This window comes from Mandrillus leucophaeus, unplaced genomic scaffold (genome assembly GCF_000951045.1).
Source record: "Mandrillus leucophaeus isolate KB7577 unplaced genomic scaffold, Mleu.le_1.0 Scaffold181, whole genome shotgun sequence".
NCBI classification, from domain to species: Eukaryota; Metazoa; Chordata; class Mammalia; order Primates; family Cercopithecidae; genus Mandrillus; species Mandrillus leucophaeus.
This window is the reverse complement of record NW_012101821.1, coordinates 94,754-120,236: the sequence shown is the minus strand read 5'-3', so window position 1 is coordinate 120,236 and position 25,483 is coordinate 94,754.

Sequence of the window (25,483 nt, the reverse complement as noted above, 5' to 3'; positions counted from 1 at the left end):
TGAATCCCAGGCAAGGCAGCATTCACCACAAGCTCACTTAAGAGACCTTGACCTTAAAGTAACATCTGTGGTAGTCTGGCAGTACTCTTTATGGCCTGCGGTGGCGGTGGCCACAGAGTGAGACTCCTCTGCCTTTGGAAAGGAAGAGAAGAGTGGGAAGGGCTGCATCTTATGGCATGAATGCAAGTTCAGTCGCAATATGATGTAATACCTGGTAGACTTATAAGGTTTTTGACTTTAGTCCCTGACTCCTGGACAGTACTTCTGAACACACCTGTGTTCTGAGGGACCTTACTGCCCTAAAGGGAAAGACACAGGCCTGGCTACCTTTGACACCTGCTGATTGTAGAGACCTACAGCCTTGAGTGAATGTAGGCAGCAGCCAGGGAGTAATTACAGCAGGCCATGGTTGAGACCCAGTGCTGTGTTAGCTTCAAGTCTGACCCAGCACAGTCACAGTAGTGGTGGCCACAGAGGTGCTTGTGTCACTCCCCCTCCAAGTTTTAGGTGGTTCAGAACAGAGAGAAAGAGAGAGAGAGAAAGAGAGAGAGACAGAGAAAGAGGGAGAGACTGTTTGAAAAGAAGTTAGGAAAGAGACCAAGAGTCCTCCAGGTAACCCAGAGAATTCTCATGGGTCTGGTCCAAGACCATCAAAGCAGTATATCTATGAGTCTATAAGAACCACAGAATTACTGGGCTTGGGGTTCCCCCTAAAGCAAATACAGCTTAAATTAATATCATAACACCAAAGTCCTTTCAAATATCTGAAAAGATTTCCCAAGAAAGTATAAATAAGCCCAAACAGTAAAGACTACAATAAATACTTAACCATTTGGTGTATCTACAAGCATCAACACTATCCAGAAAAACATGACCTCACCAAATGAACTAAATAAGGTACCAGGGACCAATCCTGGAGAAACAGAGATAGGTGACTTTTCAGACAGAGAATTCAAAATAGCTGTAATGAGGAAACTTAAAGCAATTCAAGATAACACAGACAAGAAATTCAGAATTCTATCAGATAAATTTAACAAGAATTTGAAATAATTTAAAATAATAAAGCAAAAATTCTGGAGCTGAAAAATGCAGTAGTCCTACAGAAGAATGCATCTGAGTTCTTTAGTAGCAGAATGGGTCAAGTAGAAAAATAAATTAGTGAGCTGAAAGACAGGCTATTTAAAAATACCCAGTTAGAGGAGACAAAAGAATAAAAAACAATGAAGCACAAACCTATAGGACCTAGAAAATAGCCTCGAATGGGCAAATCCAAGAGTTATTGTCCTTAAAAGAAGATAGAGAAAGAGATAGAGGTAGAAAGTATGTTCAAAGACCTAATAACAGAGAACTTCCCAAACTTAGAGAAAGACATCAATATCTAGGTACAATAAAGTTGTAGAACACCAAACAGATTTAACCCAAAGAAGACTACTTGAAGTCATTTAATAATCAAACTCCCAAAAGTCAAGGATAAAGAAAGGACTCTAAAAGGAGCAAGATAAAATAAACAAATACAACAAAGCTTCAATACATCTGGCAGCAGGCTTTTCAGTGGAAATCTTACAGGCCAGGAGAGAGTGGCATGACAAAAAGTGATGAAAGAAAAAAGCCTTTTTACCCTAGTATAGGGTATCTTGTGAAAATATGAAGGAGAAATAAAAATTTTAACAGACAAAGGTTGCTTCATCAACACCAGCACTATCCTATAAGAAATGCTAAAGGGAATACTTCAAACAGAAAGAAAAGGACATTAATGAGCAATAAGTAATCATCTGAAGGTACAAAACTCACTGGTAATAGTAAGTACACAGAAAAACAGAATATTATAACACTGTAACTGTAATGTGTACTCTTATCCTAAGTAGGAAGACTAAATGATGAACCAATCAAAAATAATAACTACAACTTTTCAAGACAAAGTAAGTACAATAAGATATAAATAGAAACAATAAAAGATTAAAAAGAGGGTGGACTAAATTAAGGTATTCTTAACCTTAGAGTTAAGAATAGAGTTCTTATTAGTTTTCTTTCTCTTTGTTTATGTGAATAGTGTTATCAGGTTATAACAATGAGTTATAAGACAGTATTTTTAAGCCTCATGTTAATATCAAACCAAAAAGTGTACAATGGATACACGAAAAGTAAAAACAAGATACTAAATTGTATCACCAGAGAAAATCACCTTCACTAGTGGAAGGCAGAAAGATAAGACCATAAAACAAACAGATAACAAATTTTAAAATGATAGAAGTAGGTCCTTACTGATAAATAATAACACTGGATGTAAATGGGCTAAACTCTCCAATCAAAAAACATAAACTGGCTGAATAGACAAAAACAAAAAATGTCCATTGATATGTTGCCTAGAAGAAACACATATCACCTATACAGACACACACAGACTGAAAATAAAGGGATGGAAAAAGATATTCCATGCCAATGGAAACCAAAAGAGAGCAGGAGTTACTATACTTAGATCAAACTAAATAGATTTCAAGGCAAAAACTACAGAAAGAGACAAAAAAGGGCTACCATATACTGATAAACTGGTAAGTTCAGCAAAAGGATGTAACAATTATAAATATATATGCACCCAACACTTGAGCACCCAGATATATAAAACAAATACTGTTAGAGCTAAACAGATAGATAGGTCCCAATACAATAATAGCTGGACTTCAACACCCCACTTTCAGCACTGGATGAATCTTCCAGATAGAAAATCCACAAAGAAATATCAGGCTTAATCTGCAGTATAGACCAAATGTGTGTATCTAATAGATATACACAAAACACTTTATCCAACAGCAGAAGAATACACATTCTTCTCCTCAGCATAAGGAACATTCTCAAGGATAGACCATATGTAATGTCATAAAGCAAGTATAAAAATATTCAAAAACATTGAATTAATATCAAGCATCTTCTGTGAACACATTGGAATAAAACTAGAAATTGTTTACAAGAGGAATTCTGGAAAATACACAGATAAATGGAAATTAAACAATATTCTCCTGAATGACCAGTGGGTCAATGAAGAATTTAACAAGTAAATTGAAAAATTTCTTGAAGCAAATGATAACAAAAATACATTATACCAAAACCTGTGGGATACAGCAAAAGCAATACTAAGAGGGAAGTTTATAACTATAAGTGTCTACATCAGAAAAGAGGAAAAACTTCAAATGAACAATCTAATGAAGCATCTTAAAGAACTAGAAAAGCAAGAGCAAACCAAACCCAAAATTAGTGGAAGGAAAGAAATAATAAAAATCAGAGAAGAAATAAATGAAATTGAAATGAAAAAAAATACAAAACACAAATGAAAAAAATAGTAGTTTTTTGAAGCTAAACAAAGTTGAAAAACTGCTTGCCAGGCTAACAAAAAGGAGAGAAGATTCAAATAAATAAAATTGGAAATGAAAAAGGAGAGACACTGTGACTAATTCTGCAGAAACTTAAATGATCATTAGTGGCAACTATGAGCAAGTATATGCCAATAAAATGGAATATCTAGAAGAAATAGACAAATTCATAGATACATACAACATAGCAAAATTGGACTGGGAACAAATCCAGAACCTGAACAAACCAATAACAAGTAACCAGATTTAAGCCATATAAAAATCTCCCAGTATAGAAAAGGCAGGACCTGATTATTTCACTGATGAATTCCCCCAAACATTTAAAGAATTAATATCAATTCTACTCAAACTATTCCAAAAAACAGAGGAGGAGGGAGTACTTTCAAAGTCATTCTACAAGACCAGTAATACCCTGATACCAAAACAAGATGAAGACACATCAAAGAAAAAGAAAACTACAGGCAAATATCTCTAACGAATATTGATGCAAAAATCCTCAATAAAACACCAGCAAACCAAATTTAACAAGACATTAGAAAGACCATTCATCATAACCAAGTGGGATTTATCTCAAGGATGCAAGGATGGTTCAACATATGCAAATCAAAATATGTAATAGATCATAACAGCAGAATAAAGGAAAAAAAACACATGAACATTTCAATTGATGCCAAAAAAGCATTTGATAAAATTCAACATCCCTTCGTGATAAGCAACCTTAAAAAACTGCAGAAAGAAAGAACATACGTACCTCAACATAATAAAAGCCATATATGACACTGACAAGTAGTAACATACTGAATGGGGAAATGCTGAATGTCTTTTTTCTAAGACCTGGAATACAATAAGGATGTCCATTGTCACCACTGTTATTCAACATAGTCCTGGAAGTCTTGGCTAGAGCAATCAAACAATAGAAAGATATAAAGGGCATGCAAATTGGAAGGCAGCTATGCTCACCACTATAACACCAACATATCTAGGGCATCCAAATTGGAGAGGAAGAGGTAAAATTATACTTGTTTGCAGATAATATGATCTTATATTTGGAAAAACCTAGAGACTCCACAAGAAAACTATTAAAACTGATAAATTAAGTAAAGTTTCAGGATGCAAAGTCAACATGCAAAAATCAGTGGCATTTCTACATGCCAACAGTGAAGAATGTGAGAATAAAAGTAATCCCATTTAGAATAACCACACAGAAAATTAAATACCTAGGAATTAACCAAAGAAGTGAAAGATCTCTATAGTGAAAATTATAAAATACTGATGAAAGAAATTGAAGATAACAGCAAAAAATTTTTTTAAAAAGTTCATGCATTGGAAGAATCAATATTTTTAAAATATCCGTGCTACTCAAAGCAATGTACAGATTCAATGCAATCCCTATCAAAATACCAATGACATTCTTCACAGAAGTAGAAAAGAAAGCTATCCTAAAATTTATATGAAATCACAATAGACCCAGAATAGCCAAATATATCCTAAACAAAAAGAACAAAACTGGAAAAATCACATTACCTAATTTCAAATTATATTGCATTGCTATAGTAATCAAAATGGCATGGTACTGAAATAAAAACAGATACATAGACTAATGGAACAGAATAGAGAACCCAGAAACAAATTCACACACCTACAGTGAACTCATTTTTAACAAAGGTGTCAAGAACATACACTGGGGAAAACAGAGTCTTTTCAATAAATGATGTTGGGAAAGCTGGATATCCATATGCAGAAGAATGAAAGCTGACCCCTATCTCTCATCATAGACAAAAATCAAAATGAATTATAGATTTAAACCTAAGACTAAGACCTCAGATTATGAAACTGCTACAAGAAAACATTGGGGGGAATCTCCAGGATATTGGCCTGGGCAAAAACTTCTTCAGCAATACCTTGCAAGTAGAGGCAACTAAAGCAAAAATGGACAAATGGGGTCACATCTAGTTATAAAGCTTCTGCACAACAAAGGATACAGTCAGCAAAGTGAAGAGACAACCTGCAGAATGGGAGAAAATATTTGCTAACTACCCCATCTGACAAGGGATTAATGGCCAGAATATATAAGGAGCTCAAACAACTCTATGGGAAAAATCTAATAATCTGATTTAAAAAAAAAATGGGCCAAAGATTTAAATACAGATTTCTCAAAAGAAGACATACAAATGGTAAGCAGGCATATGAAAAGGTGCTCAACATCATTGGTCACCAGAGAAACATAAATCAAAACTTCAATTATATATCATTTCACCCCAGTTAAAATGGCTTATGCCCAAAAGACCGTGAAATGGTTACACTTTGTGTCCCCGCCCAAATCTCATCTTGAATTAGCCCCATTATCCCCATGTGTGAAAAGAGAAACCAGGTAGAGGTAATTGAATCATGGTAAGGTTTCCCCATGCTGTTCTCGTGATAGTGAGTGAGTTCTCATGAAATCTGATGGTTTTATAAGGGACTCTTCCCCCTTCACTACTCACTCTTCTCTCTCCTGCCACCATGTGAAGAAGGTCCTTTCCTCTCCTTTGCTTTCCCCATGATTGTGAGTTTCCTGAGGCCTCACCAGCCCTGCAGCACTGTGAGTCCATTAAACTTCCTTTTTAAATAAATTACCCAGTCTTGGGTATGTATTTATAGCAGTGTGAAAACAAACTAATACAGACAAACAATAACAAATGCTAGCAAGGATGTGGAGAAAAGGGAACCCTTGCACACCATTGATGGGAATGTAAATTAGTACAACCACTCTGGAGAAGAGTTTGGAGGTTCCTCAAAAAGCTAAAAATTGAGCTACTATATGGTACAGCAATCCCACTCCTGGGTATATACCCAAAAGGAAGGAAATCAGTATATCAAAGAGATAGCTGCACTCTTCTATTTCTTGCAGCACTGTTTACAATAGCTAAGATTTGAAAACAACTACATATTCATCAACAAATGAATTAATAAAGAAAATGCAGTTCATGTACACAATAAAGTACTATTCAGCCATGAAAAGAATTAGATCTAACCAGCTGCAATGACATGGACAGAACTGGAGATCATTATGTTAAGTAAAATAAGCTAGGCACAGAAAGACAAACATTGCATCCCACTTATTTGTGGGACCTAAAATTAGAACAATTAAACTTATGGACAGAGAGAGTAGAAGAATTGTTGCCAGAGGTTTAAAAGAGTAACGGTGGACTGGAGGGAAGGTGGGGAAGGTTAATGGGTACCAAAAAATTTACAGAGAATAATATATGTAGTCTTCCACATGTTAAAAACAATCTTGTACAAATGTTTTAATTACACTTTTGACTTATTAGGTAATAATTATTAATTTTTTAGTTTATTTGTAGTGTGATAACATTGATAAGTAAGCAGAAGTGGAAAGGAAAAACTTCTGACACATTTATGGAAAAAATTAAATTAAGAAAATTCTACCTATTGATATGTTTTCTTTCAAATAATCATACAAAAATAAAATTTCAATCCTATAGTCAAAACAGTTGATCTATCATTGTCTAATTCCAGATTTTCTCAGAAAATAGTTTGAGGCCCACTGTTTTTAGGAAAATCACAAAAAGTGTTATATGAACACATGGTGTTAACAACTCTTCAGCAGATTTAAGTGAGAATTAATGGTTAGTCACACCATCCTTGCCTTCAAATTGAATGTGTGCTGTTCTTATCACTGGTTTCAAAATAAGAAAAAAAACAGGTATCTTAAGCCAATCTTTTCCCACAATGAAATATGAAAGTTCTATTTAACATGTTAAATTTGTGGTTAATCTATTTGCAATGTCTGCTATCCCACTGCTTTTGTCAGTTTTGCTGATTTGCCTAGTTACATGTTTAATTGAAAAAGATCATTTTCTCAAACTGCAGAAATTGTATTGTCAAAAATATATCACCTAGGAATAATGTCTTTCTAATATATGTACTTACTTCAGTTAGGTTTTAAAAAAATTTACTCTTGCTCGCCTATAAATTATTTCAAGTAATGTGTTATTCAAATAATAAAGTACAAGTGCACCTGTTTTAGTGAATAAAACATGACTGATCGTAGATCTATTCATATTCATATACACTTAGTAAGGTTACAGAGTAGTATATATCAGTTTTTTTTCTAAACAGTTCCTAGCAAACTATTAAGAGGCAAGGTTCATACAAGTATGCTCGTTGTTATACTTTATTTATACCTTTGCTATCTTGTATTATTATTTATTTGTTTGTTTATTTTGTTTTAATTTGCCTAATTATTTTAATTGTACTTATGTCTATGAATTTACTATATGCTCATTTTATTAAAATTTGAAAATCTTTTTTTTTGTAGATTTTATGAAGGATTTCAAAAATTTGAAATGGAGACTGTATAGAAATCTGAGGGCCTATTTTGTACTTCTGTTCCTTATCCCAAACTCTTCCCAATACAAATACCTACCTTACTAAAGAAGAGATCTTAGTAGGGGAGAAGAGGAAGCATTGAGAGATATAACAGATAAGTTGGCACAGGGTGTCAGATCTGGCCAAAGGAAAGAGCTAAAGCAACAATATTATGTATTTACATATTAGAAAGTATACTATTTCTTACTAAAGACCATGTAACTATTTTTCTAATTATTTAAAAACCTTAAGGATCTAAATAGAACCTGCAAATTTGCATATACTTAACATTTCATGTGTTTAGTAAATACCAACCATGGTTTAGTTTATCTGTTTTTCAGCTCACATTAATATTGTGTCAGAGTCAGCTTTACCTACACACACACACACACACACATGCACACACACACATATAAATGAATAAATAAAAATGAAAAGGTAACTATTACTTCTTGTATTAATTACTAATTATTTCTGGCTGCACATAGATCTTAAAACAGTGGCCTATGTAAATTAGGTTTTCCCTTTTTTCTCATGTGAAAAATAGTACAGAGAGGCAATCCAGGGCAAGTATAATTGATGTGCACTGTCACTATAGTCCCCAGACTCCCTATTTTTTAACTCTGCCATCCGTAGAACTTGGTTTCCATTCTCAAAATGCCTTATGAGTTACAGGATAGACACAGCAGCACCAGCAATCATATCTGCATTGAGGGAACAAAGAAGGAAGATAAGGGGCTGAAATGGAGGCTGGGGAATAACATTTTAGTTAAGTACTTTGCTGCTGCTCTGAACAATATATAAATTTTGTTAATTAAGATACAGAGTAAATGGATTTTGAGTGGGAAACTAGCAGTCTCTGTCACATCTTTCCTTCATATATCTCTAAAAATTTTGTAGTTTTCAAATATTTTTAGCCATAAAACTTTCTTCATAAAAATTTTATTATGTGAAACCAACTATACATAACAGTCAAAAGGTGGAGCTTCTGTGGTTGGAGTAAACTAAAGGATATGAAGTCCCTTTATTCAGTGCCTCTCTCTTGCCTGCATGATGACACCTTTGTCTCTAGGGACCCTCTGAACACAGTGCTCAAACCACCAGTCCTTAAACTCCACATACAGAATATCCATGTTCTCCTGGATATTTCTGGTTCTCTCTGCTGCCATATGAGAGTTGGGTTATATACAATCCTGGTTGGTGATAGAGATTTGGTTGAGGTGATGCTAGAATTTCTCACAAGACCAAGTCAGTACAGTAACAAACTCAATCCGTATGCTGATTCAGCTAGTTGAAATCATGGTTGTGTATATACTTTTAAATACAGATTAAACCAGTGATATGGTTAGGCTTGGTATCCCCACCCACACAAATCTCATCTGAATTATAAGCCCCATAATCCCCATGTGTCAAGGGAGAGACCAGGTGAAGGTAATTGAATCCTGGGGATGGTTTCTCCCGTACTGTTCTCATGATAGTGAGTTCTCATGAGATCTGGTGGTTTTATAAGGAGCTCTTCTCCCTAGGCTTAGCACTTCTCCTTCCTGCTTCCTTGTGAAGAAGGTGCCTTGCTTCCCCTTCTCCTTCCACCATGGGTATAAGTTTCCTGAGGCCTCCACAGCCATGCTGAACTGTGAGTCTATGAAACCTCTTTCCTTTATGAATTACCCAGTCTCAGATAGTCCTTTTTAGCAGTATGAAAACAGATTAATACAGTAAATTGCTATCACAGAGAGTGGGATGCTGCTGTAATGATACCCCAAAATGTGGAAGTGACCTTGGAACTGTTTAACAGGCAGAGGTTGGAACTGTTTGGAAGGGTCAGAAGTAGACAGGAAGATGTGGGAAAGTTTGGAACTTTCTGGAGACTTGTTGAATGGCTTTGACCAAAATGCTGATAGTGATATGAACAATGAAGTCCAGGCTGAGGTGGTCTCAGATGAGATGAGGAACTTGTTGGGAACTGGAATAAGCGTGACTCTTGCTATGCTTTGGAAAAGAGACTGGTGATATTTTGCTGTTGCCCTAGAGATCTATGGAACATTGACCTTGAAAGGAATGATTTAGGGTATCTGGCAAAAAAATTTCTAAGCAGTAATGCGTTCAAGAGGTAATATGGGTGCTCTTAAAAGTGTTCAGTCTTACACATTCACAAAGAGATGGTTTGGAATTGAAACTTACGTTTAAATGGGAAGCAGAGCATAAAAGTTCAGAAAATTTGTGGCCTTACAATGTGATACAAAAGAAAAACCCATTTTCTGAGGAGAAATTCAAACCTGCTTCAGAAATTTGCACAAGTAATGAGGGACCAAATGCTAATCACCAAGACAATGAAGAAAATGTCTCCAGCTCATGTCAGAGGTCTTCATGGCAGACCCTCCCATCACAGGCCTTGAGGCCCAGGGGGAAAAAAATGATTTCTTGGGCTGGGCCCAGGGCCTTGCTGCTTGTACAATCTTGAAACTTGGTGCTCTGCACTCCAACCATGGCTAAAAGGGGCCAACATACAGCTCAGGCCGTTGCTTCAGAGAGTGCAAACCCCAAGCCTTGGCAGCTTACCTGTGGTGCTGGGTCTGTGGGTGCACAGAAGTCAGGAATTAAGGTTTGGGAACCTCCACCTAGATTTCAGAGGATGTATGGAAATGACTGGATGTTCAGGCAGAAGTTTGCTGCAGGGCTGGAGCCTTCATGAAGAACCTCTGCTGGGGCAGTATGTAAGGGAAATGTGGGGTCAAAGCCCCCACGCAGAATCTCCACTTGGGCACTGCTAAGTGGAGCTATGAGAAGAGGACCACCGCTCTCTAGACCCCAGAATGGTATATCCACCAACCACTTGCACCATGCACCTGGAAAAGCTGCAGACACTCAAGGCCAGCCCATGAAAGCAGCCACAAGGTGGGATGTACCCTGCAAAGCCACAGGGGTGAAGTTGCCCAAGACCATGGGAACCCACCTCTTGGATCAATGTGACCTGGATGTGAGATATGGAGTCAAAGGAGATTGTTTTAGAGCTCTTATATTTAACTGCCTCCCTGGGTTTTGGATTTACATGGGACCTATAACTCCTTTGTTTTGGCCAATCTCTCTCATTTGGAGTGGATGTACTTACCCAATCCTTGTACCTCCATTGTACCTAGGAAGTAACTTTCTTGCTTTTGATCATACAGGCTCATAGGCGAAAGGGACTTGCCTTGTCTCAGATGAGACTTTGGACTTGGAGTTTTGGGTGAATGCTGGAATGAATTAAGACTTTAGGGAACTGTTGGGAAGGCATGATTGGTTTTGAAATGTGAAAGGGAAATAAGATTTGGAAGCAGCCAGGTGCAGAATAATGCAGTTAGGCTTTGTGTCACCACATATAATCTTGGATTATAATCCCCATAATCCCTACATGTCAAGGGAGAGACCAAGTAGAGGCAGTTGAATCACAGGGACAATTCCCCCATGTTGTTCCCATGATAATGAGTGAATTTTCATGAGATCTGATGGTTTTATAAGGGACTCTTCTCCCTTTGCTTGGCACTACTCCTTCCTGCCTCCTTGTGAAGAGGTGCTTTGCTTCCCCTTTACTTTCCACCACGATTGTAAGTTTCCTGAGGCCTCCCTAGCCATGCTGAACTGAGTCTATTAAACCTCTTTTCTTTTTAAATTACTCAGTCTTGGACAGTTCTTTTTAGCAGTATGAAAACTGACTAATACAACTGGAATCCAAAAGCAGGCACATATACCCTTGAATAGGGATAAAAATAGTCATCAAAGAATTATACCGCACTTGAAAAAGGGGAGTGCAAAGAAAATGTATCCCAGAGATAATATGGCTACTGTCACAGGAATATCCAGGTGCAAAGTGTGCTTAGTTTACAATTTTTTTCTTTCTCTTTATATCTGGTTAAACAGACACATGTTTATTTGTATTGTGTTTGGGAAAAGAATCAAAACCATTCCAATATTTCTGTTTGGGATTTTTTCCCCAAAAAACATTCTCTGAAGCTTTATTGTTGGATTGGCAATATGCATTAAATAAAATTCATTTGAAACAGTACCTTTGCATCATTCTGGTGGTGTTTATCAAACAAGTTAATACTATTTTTTATTGTTAACATAATTTTGATTGAAATGTGACCTTTTATTTTTGCTTTATAACATTGCAGTGAAAGGCAGCACAGTATAGTGTATGAGAACATGGCTTTTGGAGATTGTCAGACATAAATTTAAAAGGCTGAATCTTCCACTACCAACTGTGTGTGACCCGGGCAAGTTAAACAATAATCTCTGTCAGTTTTATTTGTAACACAGAGATGAATCTAATCTCAAAATAGAATCATATTAATAAGATGACATTGACAGAAGACAGCTCTTGATAGATTTAAATTAGTAAGTGAATGTAGTGTTCAGCAGAGTGCATGGCAATAGTGGATAATCAACAGAGTATTATTCTTTCTGCTATTACTCCTATGTTTCTCATATATGTCATTAAACATTAAGCCTCTGTTGGTATCAGACTTTTTATTAAGATTAAAATTTCATCTCAACTCTAATCACTCTCAAGAAATAACTTTTTTTAATGTAAGGGCTTTAGTTTGGATCTTACAATATTTTATGAAAATTTAGTATCTGATATTTTGCCTTCTCTGTTCCAGGAATATGGTTGTGATTCAGCCAGTGGAGGCACACCTGTATCATGTGATTACTGCTGGCAACCAATCTCATTACCTCTGTATATAATCTGATAGATTACTTCTTCTACGACGGTTGTTGGTTAATATTTGGAATCATACTCTCATTCAGAAATATTACTTTAGAATTTCTGATTAGAACTAAAAACAAAAATGGGTAAAATACTGTTTTGGATGAATTCCTAAGAAAATAAGCAGCTTTAAAAATGTAAAGAAATCTAGAATAATCTTGGGGAAATGTGATATCTATTAGGCAGGGCCAGAGACTATTCCTACCATTTATTTGACCTCCTACTACTAGATGCTTTTAAGCACATGCCAATTTATCTTCAGAACTATCCATAGAAGTTAGTATTATTTACTCTATTTTCCAGGCAAGAAAGGTGACTTGCAGGTAAGTATTTGACTAAATTCACCTGACTGATAAACATTGGAGATAGAATTTAAATTCCTACTCTATTTGATTAAAAACTATTTTCTTAACTACAACAGAATATTGATATTTTTTAAAAGATGAGGTGGGGAGAAATTTGGAGTAGATCTGATAAGAAAATGGTGAAATTGTTTTCTCATTCTGAAGATGTGGATTAATTATCTTATGAAAATCCAGTGAATATTCTGCTTTCTCACACTTTGACCCTTGGCTCTACCTCCACAGACCTTCTTCAAGTGAGCTTGGTAATCCTCCTAAATAATAACGTAGAAATTTTTTTACATTTAGATGGACATGGACTCATAAGAAGAGATAGATAATTCAGTACTTTTGAATTCTGTTTTTACTCTTAGAAAATGCATATTTATATCTGGTTTCTCATATACATTCTTGCCTTTTTCTTCTCTTAAAATACTCTCTCTAAATCTGTTGCCCATAATTATTGGTCCAGATAAACTGTCACTTTTCCTAAAATCTTCCCATGGAGGGTTGCTAGATTAAACAAATAAAAATGTAGGATGGCGAGTTAAATTTGAATTTCAGATAAACAACCAAAAATTTTTTCATATAAGTATGTCCTGTGCAATTTTCGGGACATACTTATACTAAAAGAAACTCTTCGCTGTTCACCTGAAATTCATAACGGGCCATCCTATATTTTATGTGGCAACTCTAAGTGGAAGCAACATTGTGAAACAATCATCCACAACAATAGCAACAAAAAGATAACATCTTTGAGTTCAGAGAAATTACCAGTCAAATGATGCCTTTACCACCTAAGAAAATGACAAAGCAGTGCATCATGAAGCATGCTGGGCATGCAGATAAATACAGACCTCCACTTACCCTTGGGGAGAGAATGCCCTAAAGAAGTGGCTCACAAACTCTGGTATTTTAAATACTTAGGGATCCCCAGAATGCACACTGGAATGCTCTGTAGGATAGGCAGACCCCTATGGATGGTCTGGAAGATTATATTTTTAAAAATATTTCCATGTTTTCAAAGGATTTGGAAACAATTGATTTGTTCTGCAGAGGAATTAACACTTTTGTGGCTGCTTCCTGTTTCCTTCATTCAGTTCTAAATTCTAAACAATGTAGGGGCACGTGAGCTATCCCAAAGATGCATAAAACTTAGGGAAGAGTACATCACGTGTCAAATGTTTTTCCATTTCTCTTTTATACAGAACAAATAAAATAAATATTAAGGCAGCATTAAAACATAAGAGTGAGGAAAATACGTGTGGGGGAAGTAATCTCATACTTTTTACCCTCCCTAGGTAATAGCTGTGGAAAAGTTTCCATAAATTTCTATCTAGCTCTTGACCCTATCAGCCAGCATCAACTTCATTCATTGGATTCTCCAAAATTAAGTTATGTGATCCATTGAATTATTTATGCAATTGGCAAAACTGTATATACATAGGCCATATCTAACTTATGTATGCTTCAATTGGTGGCTTAGAATGCAACAGAAACTCAGTGCAATTGATTTATCTGATAAGATCACTTGATTAATTTTACAGAACCCCAAAGGCATCTGTTTATGCCCCTGACTCTAACAGTCAGGTTGAGGCTGGATAGGAGCCATGTGAGATTATTTAAATAATCTTTCTCAGCAAAGATGTCTTTGAATGTGTTTATATAACACCCTTCATAATAAAGAAATAAACACTAATCACCATTCTTTGCTTTATAGCACTTTGATAAAACAACCAACCAAAACTAATTTTCACAGGACAGTGAGATGAGCTGCAGTGATGAAGAAAGCAGTGGCACCAGTATGATGCTGACCATCAATAGTAGGCAATGGTTTCAGCAGAAACAAATAGTGATATGACAAATCATTTCCAGCACATGATACTCTCCAGCAATCATTTATATAATTTGATATAGAATAAAAATTTGGATATTTAAAGTGAGTATCCAAGATGGTCAAAAATTCTTAATTGTATAAATCACCTCTTGGGCAATTAGAAAGAAAATACATACTATCATGAGACAATTTAGTGATTTTTTAGTCTGTATCTTTCATCACTCAGCACTATTGAAATTGGAATTCTCCAGTAGCCCGAGAGCTTTACATCTTGAAACAGTTGATGACCAATTATAAGTAGTTAATTACACTGACTAATATAATCTTGGCGTTGTATATACCAGATATTGTTGTAAACACTTTATGTGTTTTATTTATCTTAATCTTCAAGATAACATTATGAGACAGGTACTTCAAGAACTCCGAAAGGTCTGAGATTTTACCCTACTTTTAGGCTAACAAACTAGTCTACTGAAGCTTCATGTATGTTAACAGAATACATTCATGAGACTCCTGAAACAAAGGATAGTTTTAATGCACATAGTAGTAGCAGTTTCCAAAGTATCTGCATTTTCTTGTCTCAGCTCTCTCAGCTCCACTTCCTATAGAATAAAGTCAAATAATCAGGTTATATTTGTTAATACAATGGGTAGAACTACAGAATAGGAACTCTGAGTGTAAGGAAATCAAAACTTCTATAGCGGGCAATAAGCATTATTTCTTGGGAGGGACATACTATCTCTATTTTCCAAGGCTCTTATCAATTCATATGTCCTTAAAAATATGATCCACAGCAGAGGTAGTCAGTGCCTCTCTCCAGAACATATGCAGAAAAATGAGAGACTTCTAAACAACTGTCTCCCAACAGATAACAATACTATTCCTATTTTACAGATGTGGAAACTGAGGCACAATGAAGTCAAATCACATAGTAAATAGTCAGTGGAGTCACGTTTAGAGCTAAAGCAGTTTGACTCCAAACTAATGATCAGAACAAAAGATATATGAAAGAAAAAGCCAACTTGAATTGTTAAAAAGAAATCAAGAGAATCTGAGCAATCCATACTGTTCCTACAAAATCACTTTTAGAAGTTGAAACTTGGTGTTATTGCTTGCTTAGGTTTTTCCAATTACAGTTGGACATACTTATACTCATTTTAAAGAGTATGGTACAAATTGCATGCTTATAATGCTATTTGACATTCTGTATCTAAAAGGGAAAATTTCAAGGCATCTGAGGTACATAAAATATCCACTGTGATGTTCTCAAAATAAGTTTTTGTTTGAACAGATGATGAGATAATGAGAATGTCACCTAAACTATTTAGAAACTATAAGTTCCTTGTGGCTATTTTGATTTCTTTAGCATTTAATCAACCCCTCAAATAAAATAGGATAAATATGACCAAGCTTAGGTCCACAAAAAGCTTATAAGGCTAGAAGTTTTACAAAATTCCAACTGTCATTGCAATAAATGTGTCATCATGATACCTCTCCCAGTAACTGTGTCTCATTCTCTGGTGATACTGTCTGATGCCAGTAGGTGGCTTCCATTAATACTGCAACAAAGGCCAGCTTTTGATTCAAATACTTTACTCCTTTTTTATCTTAAAAATATTATCTCTTTATTTTAGTCAAGAATATTAATGAATAAATGATTGATATATGAAGTTGAATCCCAAAATATTTCTTAGATGATGTTATATCAAGTGCTTTTGTTGGTAGTTTTTATAATAACCAATAAGAGTCTGTTCTCTTGAATGAGCCTCTCTGTTTTGCCCCCTGTCCCAAGTATAGTTTTCCCAGGTAGCTCTCAATTTTCTGCATGCTGATGACTTCACTGTATGTTGCTTAAGTATTCTGGTTATCAGATATCATCCCAGAGACCCAGACCTCTAGGCATATTTCCTACTTGTCAATATTCCCAATTAGCCTTTCTTAGCTTGTCTTTTATGAGTGCTTAATACAAAGAGAAAATGAGATTATTATAGCAATGTGAATGAAACTCGTGTATTTGACTAGACAGTGTACAGAAATGTCTGCTGGTTTTTCATGGTTTGTTTGTTTTATGTTTTTTAGAAAAGATCCATACAGAGTATTGAGAAAGGGAGTTTCGTTTGAGAACATTCATAAAGGACCATTTAGGAAAAGAGCCTTTTTGACTCTTAAGGTGTATCTAAAGTCTCTGTGTATCAAGATCTAGCACGTTAAACTAGTCCTCTCTCATTGACCATCTTTTCATGGACTTTGCCAAACTATTTCGTAATTTTTAAGAGTTAATAAGGTATGTGGTCCAAAATTTCTATTTACTTCTATTTTCAAGAGAATGATCAGATATAAGCCATTCTTACAAGCACTCCAGGTATGCCCTGGAGGAGACAGGGGAATAAAACACTTCACTTATCTGGAATAAAAACCGGAGTTTCCAAAGATTCCTAGCTTATCCTGGGGTCAGAATTGGCCCCATTATACAGTTAAAACTATTTAGTTTTAACAGTATTTAACTTTATCTGATGGCAAAATTATTTTCAATACTTTTGCCTATTGATCTCTTTCAAAGCCTTCTTTTTACATTTCAGACAGGTCAGAGCAATAGGTGGAATGTATGAAGATACATTATATCTTGACTCGTAGATAATATTTCATTGTCACATACACTGCTGAGTCATTTTAATTCTTTAATTTGTGATTTAATTAGATTCCTAAGGATAAGTGTTTACAGAAAGAAACTTTTCTAAAATCAATAAAACCAACAAACAAATTGGAGGGGGGCGAAAGAATATCAAGCATAAACAAAGTTTCTTTTCCTTTCTTAATTCTTAATTCAGAAATAATTGAGGCCAGAGGTATTGTAGAAAGACCGTGATCAGGGGGGTTAGTGTTGCATAAGATCCTTTAATTACGCATGTTTTCTTTTCCAGAACCTCTGTTCTTTCTCATAGTCACATACTAGACCTCTGCAAGTTCTAGACTGACAGTTTTAGGTATTTATTTTTAGTGTCTGGGACTCTAAGCCTTCATCATCATCTTCTCATGCTGCCTAAGAAGTTCCGATCTTCTCAGTAGTTTTAGAGTGCAAGGGAGCCTGTGTGAGCCATGACCCCACATACCTTTCTGGGACTGTGTAAGCTTCAGAGGTCTGAAAGGTAGCGATGGGGTATGTGTTGCAGGTGGAGGGAGTATGGGGCAAGAGAGAGGGGGCAAGGAGAGGGCAGAGTGAGATGTGATTCTTTCCCAAGTAAACATCACAGCATTGGCTAGTTAAGGTTTCCATTGCCTTTATATTGTAAAAGATTTAGAACTGCTAATGAATGCTGATTCCCAGTTTAATAGGAAGACCAAAATGAATTTGTGATTGAATATGTGTTAATATGTTTATTGTCATCATGCAGAATTCAAACTAAAAAATACTGTTTCAATTCCAAATTACTGATCAGAGTTTTGCATCTTTTAAACTTAGAAAAAACCAAATGTATAATAGACAAATGATTTTTATTTGTGTATTTAATTGGCATTCATAGGGCTTCCCTCATGCCAGGTGTTGCGCTGAGCACTATCACCACATGGTAAATAACATCGCTCCTGCCTTTCTGAGATGTTCCATCTTGTGAACTAAATGCAAGGAGTAAAACTGATTGGCAGAGGCTGAAATAATTATAAACTTTTATCCCTGTATCCAACCTAGAGTCCCAGCTGCCAAGCCATATTTAAGTTAGAGAAAGAAAGGAGAAGAAATGATGCACGTATGTGTCTCATACGAGGATTCATAACTTCACTTAAAAAGTTTTCTGACTCAAATGTATGTATTAGCTCACATCCTATAGTTATAATAGTAATAATAAATAATGTTGACATTATTATGTCTCTGGGCCTCAGTTTCCTTATATAAAATGAGATAATTAATATCTTATATAATATTGCTTATATAATTATCTCATTTTATGAGATATTAATTATCTCATTTTATATGAGGAAACTGAGGCCCAGAGCCATTTCAGTGACTAGCTCAGGCCAGACTAGACCCCCACATAAAAGAGCTGGTAATTAAATAGTCCTCTCATGCCACTTCTTCAGTTCCATAAAATTAGTCTGCTTCAAAGCGGTAGAAGGGAAGACGTACAGCATAGTTGGGTCTTTCTGACTTGAGTAAAAGAAAACTCTGCAAAACCTAACTTTGCATGTTCTGTCAAAGTAAAAAATTTCACATTGTTATGGAAACGGGTATTTCAGTTTCTTGAATTTAGCCATGACACAGGGCAAAAAGAAGCAGAATAAAAATGTGGAGCATATTGATTAATTTCATGGGGTGCAGTCTTTTATAATAGAGTCTCAAGATTAATGATGAACTATATGTTGAAATAAAAGAATTACTGCATTCCTGTTTTGCTAACTGTGAGGAAAACAGTTAGAACAACATTTATGAAACTACAAATCACAGAAATGCATTAAAATGCATTAACATTCTTGTTTTTTCTTATAGATGCTTGAATGATTGACTACTGGACCAGGCAGCAAATCTCAGCATGCCTATAATATTTACTAATTACTGAAGTGTAGTTAGGGCAACAGAAGAACATGAAAATACTTTGGAACGCCATTAAGCAAACAGGGTCATTGTTCAAAAGCCAGATGCTACGTTGTCTCTGCTTTTTAAGTTTCTAGTTCATACTCTGTATATTATTTCTTAAGTGTTTTGTTTTAGAAAGCCTGTGTAGTCAAGATTTTTTTTTCCAGAAAGTTATAAATTCTGATTTACTTCTTTTTTTTGGGGGGGGGGGCGGCCAGCCTTGCCACTCAAAAGCTGTCCATGGCCTTAAATACTGGCATTAACTGGTAGCTGGTTAAAAATACAGAATCTCAGGTCCCACCCAGACCTATTGTATTAGTCCATTTTCATGCTGCTGAAAAAGACATACCTGAGACTGGGTAATTTATACAGGAAAAAGCGTTTAATGGACTTACAGTTCCATGTGGTTGGGGAAGCCTCACAGTCAAGGTGGAAAGCGAGGAGTTCAATGAATTAGTCACAGCAGATGAAGACTTTTAACGTTACCATTACTATTGTCCTTCGAGTCTAGATGGAAACACATGGGCCAGCATAATATAAGTTCATACTGAATATAAGATACACAGAGGACTTCAGATATAGATGTGGAGCAGTGGTTCCTAGTGCTTGTGAAAATCACGTGGGGAGCTTTTAATATGCACTAGTGCTGCAGCTCCACCCTATATATTCTAACACAATTGTTCCGGAATAGAGACCTGGCATTGGTCTCATGCAGATGTGTGTGTGTAATCATCTATATTCAGTACATATGTGTATGTGTTCATATTTTTACAGTACATATCATTATCTCATTACTTTATATTTATAGTTGTAGTTCTCTCTATCTTAGTAGTATATTTATATATAAATTCATGTATAGAGAGACAATGATGGCTATTTATTTGGACAAAGACTCTGAACCATTTGTGCTTAGCTTTTTAAAAAGGACTCTGGTATAAAACTGCACATAATTTTGATGTCTGATAACTTAGCTCCTAGATTGCTGAGGTTACAAGGTACAGTTTACAAAGAGCTTCTTAGTCTGGTTCTCCATAATGCTAAACAGCAATTTAAAAATCTGTCAGAAGAGTAGCTATTTTGTATATAAGTGATGATACGTGTATGTGCTCTGCAATCCAGATTATTGACTAAATATTTTAGTTCCCAGTTGGATTTTTGGCATCAAGTCAGACACAAAAAAATCTGTTAAAAAGTTAAAAATCAATATGATAGAAATGGCATAATTTACTAATGTTAAGTAAACAAAATTGGCCAAAAAATATTACAACCTTGTAACAGAAAGATCATAACCCACAATAAGATGCTCTTTAGCCTGCAAACATATCTTTATTCATAATCTTACTTATTTCTAATTAACTCCTTTGAGGTTTGCCTTATTTTGACTTTACTATTGCAGCAACTCAGGTTGTGAGAAGCGATTGGTAATTTGGGGTAACAGGCTGGCAGAGTCAGAACTGGAGTTGAGAATCTCTGACTCCAGTATCAGTGCCCCTCACATCACTCACAGCTGCCATCAGTATAAGGGTCTCAGCCACGTCTCTAACCATGGAGGCACAAGCAAAGCTCTGGCCTTTGTAGTAGGCACTATGTTTAAAGTACTTTCTCTTTCAGATTGCTGTATGCCTTAAACTATGTTGTCCTTAACATTAAAAACCAAACATGGAGGCCCTTTCTTCATCTTCTGCAAGGGAATACTGCATCTGCTGTTACTTAAAGTGGCAAGTGATAAGGCTTACTCGACACACTAAAAAACGGCATGTTGGGGATTTTACTATGGCAAACAAAATAAATATTGGTAGAAATTTAGCATTTGGTACAGAACAGCTTGAGTTCCTTCCATCTGCCACACTGATTTCCTCACACTTAACCAAAATCATAAAGCAAACTCAGCTCAGAGAAGATGAAATATGGAAACAAGTGTGAAGAGACCAGGTTAAAGGAGCCCAGTGACTCAGGGATTAGTTACTGGCGTCTCACTTCTGGGATCCTGGACATCATGAAAGGTTCCCTGTTGCAATTTATAAGCCAACCAAAGATTTAAAGCCTCCTGTCAACGTCCAGAGCATTACCTTAAGGAGGCTGAGCCATGACCGGGCCTGAAAATGAAATACACCACTGCTATTTATGTCCCTCTGGGTTACATGCTAAGAGACTAAGAGCAGATTTGCATTCAAAGCCTTGAACAAACTTGTTTCTTTAAAATAATACAAATATTTTTTCATATCATAAATTCTAGTCTTTTTTTGTAAAACAGTTCTTAAAAAAAATTCTATCTTCAAAGGAAATCCCAAAGGACATGAGGAATTTGGAATTTGACTTTAAGTAGTGTCAGAACCAAGATAGATGTATCCTTTGACAAAATTATGGAATGATTTATATTTAATCTATATTTAATTATTTTAAGACTGCTTCTATATGAACAAATATATATTATTTTCTGTTCATGGTCTTGATTTTTTTTTTTTATTCAAAGAAACAACCTGGCTTAAAGTACTATGGGATTTCAATTACTTGCTTATGCATCCATAAATGTGGCTAGTATATCAAATGGATCACTGTTTGGGAATGTATAAACTTATAGGAAAATAGCTTGGTGCAGTGTTAATTGTAGACGATTTGTACAGGAAGAAATGTTAGGTAGTAAAGCACTTTAAAAAGGATAATTTGGCTAAAAGACCATGTCATGGGCTTTTGGGAAACTCTTTATAACCCCTCTGCTGATTCACTCTGTCTAGTATTTGTAATGCCTGTAGCAGGTAATAATGTTCCGGATGTCTACTGTCTTCAAGTTCTGTGCAGTTCTCAAGACTGTACAACTATCTGTAAGTCGAAAATCGTTTGATAAGATGAGTGGACAGTCCTGATTAGAAGAGTGATCCTTTATATTGAAGAAGTATACATCATCAAGATTTCTTAGTGGAAATAGAATATGAGAAGTCATTGATTTCAGGAAGACATACAAGTAAATAAAACCTTGAGAATAAACAGGCCAAATAAGAAGGAGGAAGCTGTGGAATGTTAATATTTTTGCAGTCACAAATATGAAATGAACTGAAAACATAGTAAGAATTGAGCAAAATAGAGTTAACATCTCATTAACAGTGAAAATATACATGCACCATTTTTTGGTTATAGTGCAAATAAGATGCTCACTGTTATGCTAATGAGATTATCACAAAAATAATACATGTAAATCAAAGGAAGCATAATTGGAGTAATTAGAAAGAGTAATTGATTAGCTCCATTTGGTGGAAAGGCTAGAAAGAAGGTGAGAAGGATTTACGTCACAGAAGAAAGATTAGGTAACATTCTCATGGGTGTGTGTGCTAGAGAGAACGTCTAGTTACAGCACTTACCTGCTGTTCTTCCAATGACCTTGGTCAAAGTCAATGCAAGCACTAAGCCATGTAGTTTAATGTCCTCATCGTCTCACCTCTTTCAAAAATTCACCTCACTAAAAATACTGGGGAATGGATAGAAACATATTCTGGTTCAGGCATTAGCATAACCAAGGCAGCCTGTTATTAAAGTTTGCTCTCTTTCTCTCTAACTATGAACCTTACTCCAATGGTTTACTCAGAGGAGAGAGTGATAAGAGAAGAGGAGGTCAACACAAAGGACTCAGTTTGTTTAGACAAATGTACGTAAGTCTAATAGTTTCCTCTACAGTAAATATTACTGTAACTTGGAAAAGTTCTATATGGAAAGAGTGGTGTGGTACAGCAGGCTGGTCTAGGTGCAGGAACCATTTCCATCAGTTTCACCTATTTTGAACTTATAGCTTATATGTTTTTACTCCCTTACTCTGTAACTTATATTTATTTTAGAACTTATACTGAATGAGAAGATTATAGAATGAGAAGATATTTGTAATGCATATAATTGGTGGGTATATTTCTGACTTTATTCCTATTGGTTACATGTCTGGGTCTGTGTTGTTTGTGTCTTATCAATGCAATAAGGAAGAGCCCAATTATAAGTATTAAACTTGTGCATTATCAGTTCTTTTTAAGATACTCTACATAAAATGATGGAAATAAACTAGAAAGGAGAGTCTGGAAAGAGCAAAAAAAAATAAAATAAAAATAAATAAATCAATCAATAAATAAACTTGTGCATCACTACAACCAGACTTTTAATAAATCACTGTGGGGGTAATATTCTCATGTCACAGGTATACAATAATGACATCTTTATGCAATATTGGAAAAGATCAGATTGGTTCATCCTTTATTGTCCTTACCAGAAGGACTCATCTTCCTTTAATCTTTTCTTAGACCTAATTTCTAAGAATTTTTTGACATTTTTTCCTTTTTAATTGAGGTAAATTACATATAATGAAATTTCCCATTTTCATCATTTTCAGTAGAGTTAAGGATAGTCACATTGTTGGGCAACCAATCTCCAGAACTTTTTAATTTTGCAAAATTGAAACTCTATATCCATTAAACAACTTCCCCTTTCTCCTTCCCCATCTCCTCTGCCAACCACCATTCTACTTTCTGTTTCTGTGGGTTTGACTACTATATATACCTCATGTAAATGGAGTCATACAGCATTTGTCTGTGCGTGACTGGGTTATTTCACTTAGCATAATGTCCTCAAAGTTCATCTATTGATGAACCTTTATGATTTAGACCACGGGACTTGCTCAAACTTCCCTTGTGGTAGACATTGTCTTTTGCTTGTTAGTTATTAAAATGATCTTAATTTAAATTACTCTATAATAAGCAATTTGATGTGTTAGAATTTCCTTCTTTTTTAAGGTTAATATTCCATTGTATGTATATGCCATGTGTAGCTTATCCATCCATCTGTTGACAGGCACTTGGGATGCTTTCATCTTTTGTCTACTATGAATAGTATTGCTATGAACATGGGTGTACAGATATCTCTTTAAAACTCTAAGTATCTTTAAAATAATTTAGCCCTCAAATTATATAACAAGTTAAAAAAGCTATTTTTACTCTGACTCAACTTGTCCATTCACAGTTTAAGAACACAGGTTTTAAGGATTAAGTTTTTGAATTTGAAAAATTTGTGAGAGGAAAAAAGAGGCATTATTAGAGTAGGTGATGCAATATGAAATATGTCTATGGATTGAATGACAGTATCTTATCAATGTTACTTTCCCAATGGGATGATTGAATGGCAGTAGTATTTGAAGGGTATCCTTGTTTGGAGAACGTAATCAAGCTTTCCTAGATTTGAATTCTGGCTGTACTCTTTCATGCCATTATTTTATTGGGTGAGTTGAATAATCTTTCTTAAACCTTAACTTCCTTATCTGGAAAATTCAGACAGCAATGATTAAATGAGGTAATGCACATAATAGTCTTAGCATGTTGTACAACACAGAAACACTTTTTGTATATTTGGTTGTCATTATTATTATCATTTTCTCTCCCCATTGATTCTCAGGACTTGTTTCTCTCTCTCGTTTTAGACTCTTCTCAAGCCAAGTGGCACTGTTATTTGTCTCTTTATGTGCAGTGAGTCACACAAGCTCTGGCACCTGTTAGGTACTTATCCATCTTATCAGAGTGAATTGATTCATCACTGATTGATATTTTCTGCTGGGAAAAGCCTATGAACCAGGATACTTATGTAGAATATGAATGCAAAACTATGCTGGACATCGTTTGGATTTTTATCTTAAATCTCTGTCCATTTAGAATCATAAGAGAAATCATGGAAGAACAAAATTTTCTGTATGCCGTCTACTGCCTGCCTTTCAGCTCCCTGCCAAAAAATGTCATAAGGGCAGCATTTCCTAAGAAAGTTTGGCACTTAGGCCTCTGGTGTGGCTGGAAACCATCAGTGGAAAATAGTCTTTGAAAAAAATCTCCTATGCACTTGTGTAAAGACATAAGTTTTAGTTTAGAGGAAAGGATAGAAAGAAAAAAAAATAACGTGACACATCTGAGAATTTCTGGATCACCTGAATTCTGTTCCAATGACAAATTACTTCCGTGTAAAAGGAGAAGCCGGAAACTAAATCTGTTTGGTTGGATTTACTTAAAATTTAAAATGAAAAATAAACTAAGGGAATAGTAACTTCCTCCATCCTGTTTTTGCACTTTGCTCCCCAGCTAGGCTAGTATGCATAAAATTGCACAGAAACTTGTTCTGATTTAGACCACAGGGCTTGTTCAAACTCCCCTTGTAGTAGACTTTGTGTGTTGTTTGTTAGTTATTAAAATGATCTCAACTTAAATAAATCTATAATAAATGATTTGATGTTACCTGAAATTT